The following is a 12,972-nucleotide window of genomic DNA, read 5'->3' as shown; positions in this document are numbered from 1 at the left end:
CTCGAGTAGTACAACAGAACATAGCAGGTCCATAACTCATTCACTTATTATTACAAGCATAATACACATAACGTCTCGGAGCTCCTCTTGGGTCCAAAGAGGGATACTCCTGGGTTCGAGGCGAACCCAACTTAGCTTACAATATAGGAGTCTCATTAAGTTATACATTTATTCTCTCGAGCAGCTAAGTACGAAGAGTTCGTGCTGCTCGGCTACTACTACTACTCGATGCTTCTAGGCTTGATCTCCTCCTCGAAGCCTCCCGGTTCCGTAGACTATGAGGTAGTCTACGCCTTCAATACCTCCCGAGAGGTCTGGTTCTTCATAGCCGATGATCTCGGCTCCTTCGAGGTTGTCGTAGTCCTCCTCCGGACGATTCAGACAATCTAAGCAAGGGATTTAAGAGTGGGATGAGTACGAGCGTACTCAACAAGTTCATTATAGATAAGAGGTGTTTAATGCACTAGCTACGATATTAGACCAGAAAGTCTAATACCAATGCAGGTTTTGATAAACATTTCTTCAAGAGATTGCTTTTATTTCAAGAGCTATGTCCGTCAGCCTTCACCGGTTTACTAGAAATTCATGGAGCTCCTTTCCGGCCGCGTTCGTAGTTCCATATCCTGGAACAGGGAGTGACAGGTCACGGTTCTTTACACTCTGCAGAGGTGTGTTGCTTTACCCATAAGAGATCTTAACCTTGGTGCCAACCGGGCAGCTTTCCCGTCCACACTTCCTATGGTGTGAGGCCCGGTATAAGGTCTAGCCAATCATGTTCCTCCGCTACCTCGAACACCCACCCTTTGTTGCATACCCCGATCCTGGGTCCTCGCCGGTCCCATTATTCCCACTCACGGGTGGACCCCGACCACGACAACAGTTTGGGACTCGTTAACCAAACTCCTTCGCCGGTAGCTGCAACCCATCATAGACCGCAATACCGTGGGGACTTAAGGCTTCCCCAGCCAACTACTTGCCCTAACAGATACAAGTGTCTACGGTAAAGCGCATCCGTTGATGAACGAGAGGTGGAAACACTTTTGACTACTCCGTCCCACTCCGGATCTTATGGTTAACACGGGTATTACGGCACAAGAATCACTGGACGACATTTGTTGTTTAATCCTAGATGGATATAAACCCTTGCAATGGAACCTCCACCATATCAACACAATCCATGGTTCCATTGCCCACCACATAGTCATATTCATAATTATGAAAATAGTGGTTTTGGTTTTTATGCAATAGTGATAATCATAGTACTTTGCAAGTAATTTGATAAAGATACTCAAATGGTATGAGCAAGCGATGAACTTGCCTGAACACTGCAAAGTTTTGCAGTTGGATGGTGTGGACTGACCCTTGTCCTCTGGTTCTGAAAAATAGCATCATTGTCCGATAAGGGCAATGGTTAAAGAAGCAATTATGCATGGTTCCAGTTTTAGGGTTTGTTCCCCCCTTCCGATGTCGTTATTGTTTCATGTAAGAGGTTAATACTAAGAATAATTTGGGAATACTTTATTTAAAGTAAAATACAACCTTGAAATGTTGTCAAGGTGTTTTTAAAGTCCAAATGCATTAATGGACTTATTTTTATTATTGAAAATTATATGTGTGATTTAAATGATTATTTAAATCATCAAATGAAGACTTATTCTTAATTGTCTTCAAAAATTCCCTTTTGTATTTTATTATGATAGAGAATTTTATGCTAATCTATTTTCATATTTTTAATTATTTTTTTAGAGCTTTTAAGCATTTCTTATGAAATTTCAAAGTTTCTGTATTTAAGTGGTTATGTGAAAAGACATATTTACCCCTGGGCCCACCTGTCAGGGTGGCCCAGCGGGTTAACCCTAACCCGAGCCACACTTGGGCTCGGTCGGTCGCACCGACCCCTTCTCCTCTTCTTCGCGAAACCCTACCTCTCTCTCACTCGCTCTCGCGACGCCGTGGTCGCCTCGCACTCGCCGAATTAAACCGGCCGTCTCCGGCCAGCTCCGGCGGCGAGATCGGTGCCAATCGAACCGCCGTTCGACGGTGCACCGATTGGTCCGCGTCGATCTGCTTTCCCTCGCCGCCACCGTTCTTCCCCAACACCCCTGCGACATGGCCGTGGGGAATCCGCGGTGACCTCGTCGTTGCCGACGAGCCTGGCGCCGTGGCGTGGCCGTGTGCCCCGCCGTGGTTGCGCTGGAGCCCCTGCGCCCCGGCGACCGCCTGGATTGGCCATGGCCTGGCGCCGTCGTTCGCCCGACGTGTGCCGCCGTGCCGCCATGGCCGTGCTTTCCTCCGTCTGACTTGTAAGTTCTTACCGCCTCCCTCCTTCTCTACTACTTGTTCTTCCTCTTCTCCTTCCCTTCTAGTCTAGCTCAGGCCACTGTCCTGCTTTTCCTTGTGCCTATGATGTGCCGTGCTATACTGGCCATGGCCATAGCTTATGTTGCTGCTCTACTGCTTATGCGTGTGCTGCTGCTGTGGCCATTTCTTCTGTATTCATGCATGTGCTTGGCTGCTGCTTCCCTGTGCTTCTATTCTTGATGCTGTACTTGCCAAATACTCAAATGTGTTCATATATGCTGCACTGGCTTGATTGCAGTGTGCAATCCTTACAAGTTTGCAAGAGTCAGTGCCTCTGATGTGCTTTCCTGTGTGATATAATTCATGGAACTGCTCCATTGAGCATAGCTGTGCTTGCACAGCTCTATCTCTTGATTAACTGCTATTGGATAATATCATATCTAGCTTATTTGATTATCTGCTATGCCATTGTTCCAGTTCTGTGGTCAATTCAATTGTCTGGCCATGTGTTGGTGCTATACTTGATGTCTAGCATGCTGTAGCCTGCTCTTGCAAGCTTCTGGTGGTCATATGATCACCAGTTGCTTGTAGAAACTGCTCTTTGTTGTCAGTGCCTCACTGTGGTCCACTCTGTGCTATGTGTGTATCACACAGGCTTGGCCTGTGTATGCTGGTGCTTGTCCAAGCATCAGTGGATGCTTGCAATGATCCATTGGATCATCAGCAAGACTCTGTGCATAAATAGCTTGACTATTTCATTTATCTGTGTAGTTCTGATTGCTTGGTTAGATAAATGATGTGAACTGCCCTGCAGTGATGATCATAACAGTGGATTTGGTAGAGCTAGAGGGATGCCAATCATTTATTGGGTACCCTAGCTCCATTTGAACCCTTCTGGGTAATGATATGCTTTCTGTCTTGATGGTTTTGTGGTTGAGGTGGCCTCAACAGCAACTTCTTTGCTGTTCAGGAAGCTCCCACCTTAGTTGGCTTGATGTGTATGGACAAATGCTTTCTGGTTAAACCATATTTGGTTGCCAGATGCTTTTAATGTTGACAAACATGTATAGACACTTGATTGTCTATCTGTCTGATGGTTTAGCTGGCTATAGGTTGTCAAGTGAACTTGTGTAGCTAGCTAGGGATTAAATCCATGTTGGATTTCTCTGATTGTGTCCCTGTGTGGACACAATCAGTGTTCCCTGGATAATTTCCTACTGGCTTTTTCTATGTTTGCTTGTACCAAATGGCTAGATAGCCATATGATGACACAAACAGGGCTTCCTACCCTTTTGGTGTGCTTGAGATCATGCCTGTGCAATTTATGAACAAAACCATCTGGTTTGTTCATGATGATGTGTATACCTCACTCTAGCTCCTAGAATTGGGTGTTGGAGTAGAGGTTTTGCTTCTGGTGGTTTGTTTGGCTTGCCCTGCTCCTCCTTGTGAGCTTGATGCTACTTGATTATTTGTTGTGGTGGTGAAGATGTGTTGAACAGCAGTGGCTGTTCAAGCTGTTCTTGTGTTCTTGTGACTTACCCTGTGAGGCTGCTGTCGATGCAATGGTTAGGGTTTGCTTCTGAAAAGTTTATATATGATCAGCCATTCCTTCCCTGGTCGACAGCAAGGCCTGACCTCTCATGGTGACACACAGAGCTGTGTGTGTGTGTTGTGCTGCATGCACACTGCTTTGTGAGCAGCCTAGCTGTGTGTGTGTGCACATGCTTGGTATCTGGCTTGTGTCTTGGCTGAGGATGGATCAGCTCGGCAGCTTTGGTCATATCCTCCCCAATTTCTATTTGATTTTTAACCTGCCAATTGGCTATGCCACTTGGCATAACTTTTATTTTCTTTGTGTTTGTGTGCAGGTTCAAAATGATGATCAAATGGACATGATGATCATCAAACTCAAGATTAGATGATATTCACATTGTAGTATTTAGGACAGATTCATACTTGTACTTTTCTTTTTTCTATTTATCCCAATTTGTGTAATGTGTTGTAATAATTCGTTTATTTTAATTCTGAATATTGTAATTGACAATGTATCATGTGTGATTATCAATAAAGCTCAAGTTTTCCTTAATGAGCTTTAAATAATTAGTGTATTATTTATAATCTTGATTAATGATAATTGTTTATTAAATTATCTCAAGTTTGAATTATGTGATATCCATTTGATGTTTGAATTTGAAATTCAAATTCAACTTTGGTTTGAATTCAATCATACAACTTAATTTAGAATTCAATCATACAACTTAAGGTTGTGATGCAAACTCTCCCCTCTCTTCTCAAAACCCTAGTTTAGTTGAATAAGGAACAGGTTTGTCGCACTCTCGAAACCCTAACCCTGTAAGGTGTCGAGAGAGAAACTTGTCCCCCTTCGATGCAGTTTTTGTTTAAAAGCGCGAAATTTCCCCAGAATTTGCAATGCAATGCACATCCCTTTCTAAAATCTACCCCTCGATCGTCTCTAAACCTGGGACATTACAGAAACTTAGATTAGTAATAGAAGGGAACATTTCCCTAATCCTAGCACCTAAGTAGCTAGAATTCTATAGCAAGCCAAGTAGCTCCTAAGCTGGAGTTAGAAATAAGTTAGACTATGAGTCGTTCTTCTGGAGCGTTATTTGAAGTTTTACCTCACTGTAAAGTAGGAGGTTGTGTTGATCTTATGTAAACAGATTGTGTATCTTTCTATAGACATGCCTTGGACTCGCATATGTTTCTGTTGTACCACTCTGAGGGATGTAATATGAGTGGAACGGTGTTTCACTTGTGTTATGTCAACGACTTGTGTACTACACCATGCAGTGGTACGATGGGTCACCCCAGCCGCCCATCACCATCCGCGCCGGCCGCTGCCATATGCGTCGAGGAGGGGAGAGCCCGTCCGCCGTCCCCCACGATGGCGAGGAAAGGCCCTTGCCACCGCCACGCCCCGTGGGTCTTAGCCCCGGCGGCGCTGCCGGCGGCGGCGGTTAGGGTTGGGAGGGGGTCGGGAGAAGAGGAGGAGGCGGTTAGGAGAGTGGGATTGCAACTCCATGAAAAATGGGGAGAATTTCACTTCCTAGCCTCTGCACCAACTAGGGATGCACACAGCCATTTGACATGAGTACTAAGATTTTTAATCTTGTTTAAGATTAAAGCATAGTCTTCAAGATAAATTGCATGAGTACCAGGACCAGCCTGGGACTCAAGTATAAATAAGAACCTAAATTCGTTTCCGTGAGGGTTTGAACTCGGGTACTGGGTTTGTACATCCACTCCCCAACCAGTTGAGCTAGGCTCACTAGGATGTGTTTTTTAGATGGATCACATGCCCGCATGGTGTTGTGTTTTTCTTACCCAATGACACCGATCAGATCCTCGGTCAACTTATCCGATTTGATTCTTGATGAAATGACCCATGTGATTAGCATGGCTTTTTTTTAATCTCACCTGGTGATACCGATTTAGAGCTAGGCCTTTTAATTATCTCATCCGGTCCGATTTACACGGGATATATGTTGCTGGGCCGCAACTTAGAAATTCTTATCAGGCGTCAGTATTCCATGCAATCTCTATTGGATACAGGCGTGTTAACAATTGATTATGTAAAGTGATTTCACAGATAAGTAGTGACAGTGATTCTGCTGGCTGAAAAATTGATGCATGGAGCATGAGTACAGCAATGATACTGGTTCTAATCGCCTTCTGCTTCCGTTTGTTGTAGTCCTACTTCTTTAAAGAACTGGAGCCACCACGGCCACCCACCACGCATATGGCAAGCAGCAAGAGACCAAGCAAAAAAAAAATGGAGAAAGCAGAGTTCATATCCGCCATCACCGATGAGTGGCCCCGCTGCCGCCGGCTGTCCAGCTTCTGCCACAAACCACAATCAAAAGATCGTTTTGGATACGTTTTATCTCAGAAATCGTTTGGAAGCCAAGCTTTCATTTTGTATGTAGCATTTTGAAATAAATACATGTATTTATTTCATTTATATTGTAATTTTAGAAATGGATACTTGTTTGGTTGCCACAGGAATTGCAAATGACAACAGAATTTAATATTAAATTTGTAAATGGCTTCCATGGAGAAAACGCAAATGACAGATCTCAGCTTAGAATTGTATTTACCTATGTCGTCATTTTGCTGGATTTTCTAAATGAAATGAAGGTCCAATTCTGTGGCAACCAAACATCCTATCTATGGAATTCCGAAATAAAATCCAGGATTCTAGGCCCAAATAATAGATACCAAACGACTTCTTAGAGAACACGAGACGGAAAAGGAGATCGAGGGAGAGCCGGGAACGAAAACCCTTGGTGTGATTATGTTGGGCCTTACCAGTTGGTCCACCTGGATCTGCGGGACGAAGGAAAGGAAACCACTAGCGATAGAGAAAATCGATCGGGATGACCTACGTTGTACCGATCTGATAGCAATTTAATAGTAAAGATGCATGTATTTTAAATATATAGTGAAAAGTGAAACTACGTGTAAACATTCATTTTTCACTAAACTTAATTTTAAATATCTTAGATATGGTATAAAAACATACCTAAAATGATAAAGTATCATATATACTCCCGTATGGTAGTATATGAAACGTGGAGGAAGCTAAACCCAAAGGTAGCAAGTATTTATTTAGTAGTAAGAGGAACACTTTTACATACCAGAAACAATAAGCATCAGTGATCTAATAAAGAAACGTTTTGTACCACTAAACTCGTATGTTTTAACATACTAGTTGAATGCCCGTGCGTTGCTACAGATATATAAATATAAATCTAAATATATTTATTCTCATCTTGTTTTATGAACATTTTAATCTTTCACCTCACAACATTTTCACCCCACCTTGAGAATGTGTTGTCTTTTTACCATGCCCCGCTCCACCTTCTCATGTCCCTCTCAGACAAAATATCATCGTAGCAAATGTATACTATCTTCATTCTAAAGCTTAAGGCTTATATTATTTTTAGAAAATTAAACTATGTTAAGTTTGACCAAGGTTTTACTAAAAATCATTAACATACAAAATATAAAATCAATATCAATTAGATAAACGATGATATATTTTCGTATGGTATCTATAAAATATCATATTTGTTGACATATTTTTTAAAAAAAATTGATCAAATTTTGACTTTTTCAAAAAATATAAGCCTTAAACTTTGAAATGGACATAATATGAACAATTAACCATTGAACATACCTCAATTTTCAGAGTACATAAAAAAATCAGATGATACATTGAATACCATTTAAACTAAACTGGTACAATAGTATACAAAATGCATGGATTAACTCTTCGTATATCAAATGATCATTGAAATTGGTCACAAAAATGAGAAATATAACTATTTTCACTCAAAATATGTGCGTTCGGTTAGCATCTTCGAACAACATATATAAACTTCGCATGTAAGTTCAGCTACCCCCAGTTACTTAATATGAGAAGTTTTGGCAATCCACATTGGACTGCCAAAAGGTCTTATATTTGAGAACAGAGGGAGTATATCACAAGTGTTAGAAAGCTAAAATTGATCATATTATTCATTTTCAAAGCTCAAAAATATGACCCAATCTTGCAATCTAGCTAGCTCCTCTTCCTAGAATGTTTCTCCTTGGTCAGCATCTCTCAATTCCTTTCTAATAAACACCAAAGACTTGAACTGAATCTAGAAAAGAAAATGAGGAAAAATCTTATGCATGACAAACAGATTCATCAATCGATAATCCAAGTTTTTACCAGTAATAAAATCATTAAGTGAAGAGTTGAATATCACCAATTACAACATCCCTGCACTGGTAACTTGTACATAAAAAATACTATCCATGACCATTTCAATTTCAGTTCCAGACAATTAGATTGTGGATATGCAATAAATCTCATGATACCAGCTTAATTGCATGCTCATGCTAGGACTGTTCATACAATATTGCATCATACAGAGGTGGGTAATTTTGAGTTTATTAATCGGATGGACCTTAAAAAGGGAAGAAAATGTGACGTAGCTAGAATAAAGGGTGAAAATATTAACAGAAATCACCTGCTATTCCATAATGACATATGTCTCGACTCTGTCTCTTGTGCGGCAATAGATATAGGTGAATTCACTTACGATTTTATTCTACTTCAGCTTATACAAATAAATGTACCCACTTATGATTTATGCCGATGACTAATACACAATAAGAAAAGACGCCTCCATAAATCTACATCTTTGGGCAATCTGTCTGAAGGTAAACTTATAAATAGAAAAGGAATAAGACATATAGTTAAGCATCAGGTTCTTACTCGCCACTACGTTGTACTTGATCCAGAATACATTAAACTCTCATTACGCCTCCCATTAGAACTTTGAAGGATAGGGAATAAATAATCGAGAATTCTGATTCGAAGACAACTCACTACTCACCTCCATAATTCTTCTTGTCATTCGCCTCCATGTCTTCCTAACTCCGACGATCCAACCTGCAAAATAAATAGGCAAAGCCAGACGTGTTGAAGGATGAGAACAAAAGGAAAAAAAGAAAGCCTAAGGTAATTGCAATATCCATTTGGCTAGGGATTTCTTGCACGTGAATATTATTTCTATGGTGGTATCTAGCGTGATATGTTACAGGTTTGGCGTTTGAGCACTCGAAGAAGGGTTTGCGTTCATGAAACCTACCTGCAAAACAAACTCCATGGGGTTATAAATGAATTACTAACCTCCACGGAAGGTAGATATATCCAATACATTAGATGAAACACCACTCAACCGCCGCTTGCCTACTTTGCAATCTCATGAGTAATCTGGTTGGTCCCTCTTTTGACATGTTATATCATGTATCGGAAATGAACTGCAGAAATAAAACCAGACTTCTCTAATTTTGATGGCAATCTCCCAAATCAATTATACGTGAATTAATCATAGACATGCTGATATATAATCATCATAATGTGCAATGTCAGAAGCATATTCAGGTGGTTCAGTGAAGTTCCCTTGAGAATGAAACATAGAGCGGTAGTTGCTAATTTTCTTTGACATGTGTTGGAGCAGTGCAAGCTCATGAACTAAAATATGAGTAGTCCATGGAATTGAAAATAGCATTATTTCTCCTCTGTGCAATCCTTATCTAATTAGTTTGAGACCAGGCTGAATATTGTAGAATACAAAATGTCCAAAAGTATGACACAAGAAAATATACTCCAAACTGAATGCCAGAACCACCCAATTTAAAAATGAACTCAACCATGAATAATAATATAACAAAGAACCATAATGTTGCATATAGCTTTCGATTTTGAGCCGGTGATCATACTCAACTTGCTTCCTATTGGCTATTGCTACATCATGAAATATGTCAGTCTCAGCTGACAAGACATGTTATTTCGTTCTGGTAAGAGGCTTCAAGTGAATCCTTAGTTCATTGAAATTATAGGCGTCAACAATTAATTGACTCTTATGGCATTTGGAAAATCGAATCATTAGGGTACTGAATCATTTTAAGCATTGCTACCGTGAATAAGAGAGTCCTGGATCTGCAAAACAATTCCTGTTAGACAAAGGAGGATTTTAACATAGATAACTATGCAAAATCCTGTAACATTGAAATGTGCAATTAGAACTTATCTCAGTGTAGATTTTCAGTAAAGAATAGTAAATGAGTATACTGATACACTTCAAGAAATAAGAACAAAAAATTGGTTAAGAACAGGGATGGTGAGATCACCTTTTATATCTCGCAATCACGTATTCTTCTGCAAGGTGTCTTAGACTTAGGGAGGATTCAAATACCTTCTTCCGATAATGGCGACAATCTAAGGAGTAAGAGAGTTCACAATATAGCTCTAAATATTATTATAGGCCAGAAACAATAATGGTTGCCATCTCACAAGATTTTTATCATGGAAGCCTCGATGATTTCCTACAGCATTGGGCACAAAACCATTTAGGAATTTTGCATGTCGCTCTCATTTGTGTTTTCTTTGATGTTGCTCTCATAAGAAATGAAGTAGTTGTGTTGATAAGAGAAACTTATCTTAACCCTATCTAGCCTGAAGTAAAAAAACACTCAGTGGCTGATGTCTGTAGTACAACGATACATAGGAAAATAATTTTAAGTTAAATTATCATCTGAAAGTTCAGAGAAGAATAATGCAAGATAAGCCCGCTAAGAAGCTACAATTTGGTGACAAAATCATGCTAAAATTTAGGGAAATATTTGCAAAATGCAAGTAAGCGCTTTTTAAAGATCATAATTAACACTGGTAGAAAAACAGGCTTCCGGGAAGCCCCATAAGTCGCGAAGGTAAAGGAACCGCGACTAATGGGGTCTTTAGTCGCGGTTCGTGTGGCGAACCGCGACCAAAGGCCTGGGCCCAGGGCGCACGGTGGCCAGCTGGTGCACGTGGGCTAGTCGTGGCCAGGCCAACCGCGACTAAGGTGCCGAGGCTTTAGTCGCGGTTGGCCAGGCCAACCGGGACTAAAGCCCCTCCCCTATATATACCCATCCAGCAGCCAACACTTAGCCATTTGGAGCCATTCTCTTCACAAACTTCACAAGTGAGTGTTAGGTTTGCTTTTTGTTCCTCTTATGCACATAAAGTGTTTGATGAAATGCCCCAAGAGCATGAAACAAACATGATATGAAGTGTTGGAGCCACACTTGAGCTTTCTCATTTATTTTTTCCTCCTCGATCGCGGTTAGCAACTTGAACCTTTGATGTGTCATTGATAAAATATGCATGTGTGTGTAGTTCATTGTTTAATTTATATTATTTGTAGCTAGTTAGTTTAACAAATGCATGATGGTTAATTATATATTTTATATTATAATAATGCAGATGAATCGGCAATGGATGTACGGTAACCGACTCTCCGGCGAGTTCAGTACGGGTTTGAAAGATTTCCTCGTAGTGGCTAATGCGAACAAGCGGGGGGTTTTGTTATCTGTCCATGTGTTAACTGTAAGAATCAGAAGGGTTACTCTTCCTCAAGAGATGTTCACATGCACCTGCTTCGGCACGGTTTCATGCCAAGCTATAATTGTTGGACCAAGCATGGAGAAAGAGGGGTTATAATGGAAGAAGATGAAGAAGGGGATGATTTCATCGATGAAAGCTATCTTGCTCATTTCGGTGATACTTTCATGGAGGATGCTGAAGGTGAAGGGGAAGGTGAAGGGGAAGGTGAAGAAGAGGCACGTGATGATCCCGTTGATGATCTTGGTCGGACCATTGCTGATGCACGGAGACGCTGCGAAACTGAAAAGCGAGAGGGAGAATTTGGATCGCATGTTAGAGGATCACAGGAAGGCGCTGTACCCCGGATGCGATGATGGTCTGAAAAAGCTGGGCTGCACACTCGGATTTGCTTAAATGGAAGGCACGGGTAGGTGTAGCTGACTCGGCATTTGAAAACTTGCTGAAAATGTTGAAGAATATGTTTCCAAAGAATAACGAGTTGCCCGCCGATACGTACGAAGCAAAGAAGGTTGTCTGCCCTCTAGGTTTAGAGGTTCCGAAGATACATGCATGCATTAACGACTGCATCCTCTACCGCGGTGAATACGAGAATTTGAATGAATGCCCGGTATGCACTCGCATTGCATTATAAGATCAGAGGCGATGACCCTGGTGACGATGTTGAGGGCCCGAAACCCAGGAAGAGGGTTCCCGCCAAGGTGATGTGGTATGCTCCTATAATACCACGGTTGAAACGTCTGTTCAGGAACAAAGAGCATGCCAAGTTGTTGCGATGGCACAAAGAGGACCGTAAGTCGGACGGGGAGTTGAGACACCCCGCAGATGGAACGCAATGGAGAAAGATCGACGAGAGAGTTCAAAGATTTTGCAGCTGACGCAAGGAACATAAGATTTGGTCTAAGTACGGATGGCATGAATCCTTTTGGCGAGCAGAGCTCCAGCCATAGCACCGGCCCGTGACTCTATGCATCTACAACCTTCCTCCTTGGTTGTGCATGAAGCGGAAGTTCATTATGATGCCGGTGCTCATCCAAGGTCCGAAGCAACCCGGCAACGACATCGATGTGTACCTAAGGCCATTAGTTGATGAACTTTTACAGCTGTGGGGCAGACCTGGTGTCCGTGTGTGGGATGAGCACAAAGAAGAGGAATTTGACCTACGAGCGTTGCTTTTCGTAACCATCAACGATTGGCCTGCTCTTAGTAACCTTTCGGGACTGTCAAATAAGGGATACAATGCATGCACGCACTTGCTTACATGAGACCGAAAGTGTACATTTGCCAAATTGTAAGAAGAACGTGTACCTTGGGCATCGTTGATTTCTTCCGAAAGGTCATCCGAGTAAGAAAGAAAGGCAAGCATTACAACGGCAAGGTAGATCACCGGCCGAAGCTCGCGGAACACACTCGGTGCTGAGGTATTTGATATGGTCAAGGATTTGAAAGTCATCTTTGGAAAGGGTCCTGGCGGACAATCGGTTCCGAAGGGAGCCGACGGGCACGCAGCCATGTGGAAGAAGAAATCTATATTCGGGAGCTAGAATATTGGAAAGTCCTAGAAGTCCGCTCTCGCAATCGACGTGATGCACGTTACCAAGAATATTTGCGTGAACCTCCTAAGCTTCTTGGGCGTGTATGGGAAGTCAAATGATACAAAGGAAGCACGGCAGGACCAGACAAAGTTTGAAAGACCACGATGACCTGCA

This window comes from Lolium rigidum, chromosome 7, assembly GCF_022539505.1.
Source record: "Lolium rigidum isolate FL_2022 chromosome 7, APGP_CSIRO_Lrig_0.1, whole genome shotgun sequence".
In the NCBI taxonomy this organism is placed as follows: domain Eukaryota; kingdom Viridiplantae; phylum Streptophyta; class Magnoliopsida; order Poales; family Poaceae; genus Lolium; species Lolium rigidum.
The sequence above is the reverse complement of the archived record's forward strand: the minus strand, read 5'-3'. Positions refer to the sequence as shown.